The sequence below is a fragment of the Vombatus ursinus genome, unplaced genomic scaffold (genome assembly GCF_900497805.2).
Source record: "Vombatus ursinus unplaced genomic scaffold, bare-nosed wombat genome assembly UNPS02014769.1, whole genome shotgun sequence".
In the NCBI taxonomy this organism is placed as follows: domain Eukaryota; kingdom Metazoa; phylum Chordata; class Mammalia; order Diprotodontia; family Vombatidae; genus Vombatus; species Vombatus ursinus.
The window spans coordinates 1-340 of NW_020954547.1; positions in this window are offsets into that span (position 1 = coordinate 1).

Below are 340 nucleotides of genomic sequence, written 5' to 3' on the forward strand. Positions count from 1 at the left end.
GACCTAGTCACAGAGCTCTGTGTTACACTGCCTCTTCATAGGGGCAAGTCTACCTTGGGGTGGGCTAGGTCACAGAGCTCTCTGTTACACTGCCTCTTCATCGGGGCCAGTCTAACTTGGAGTGAGCCTACTGAGATAGCTCTCTATTACTGTGCCTCTTTATACGGGCAAGTCTACCTTGGGGTGTGCCTAGTCAGAGAGCACTCTATTACACTGCCTCTTCATAGGCACAAGTCTACCTGGGTGTGGGCCTAGTCACAGAGCTCTCTGTTACACTGCCTCTTAATAGGAGAAGTCTACCTCGGGGAGGGCCTAGTTACAGAGCTCTCTCTTACACTGC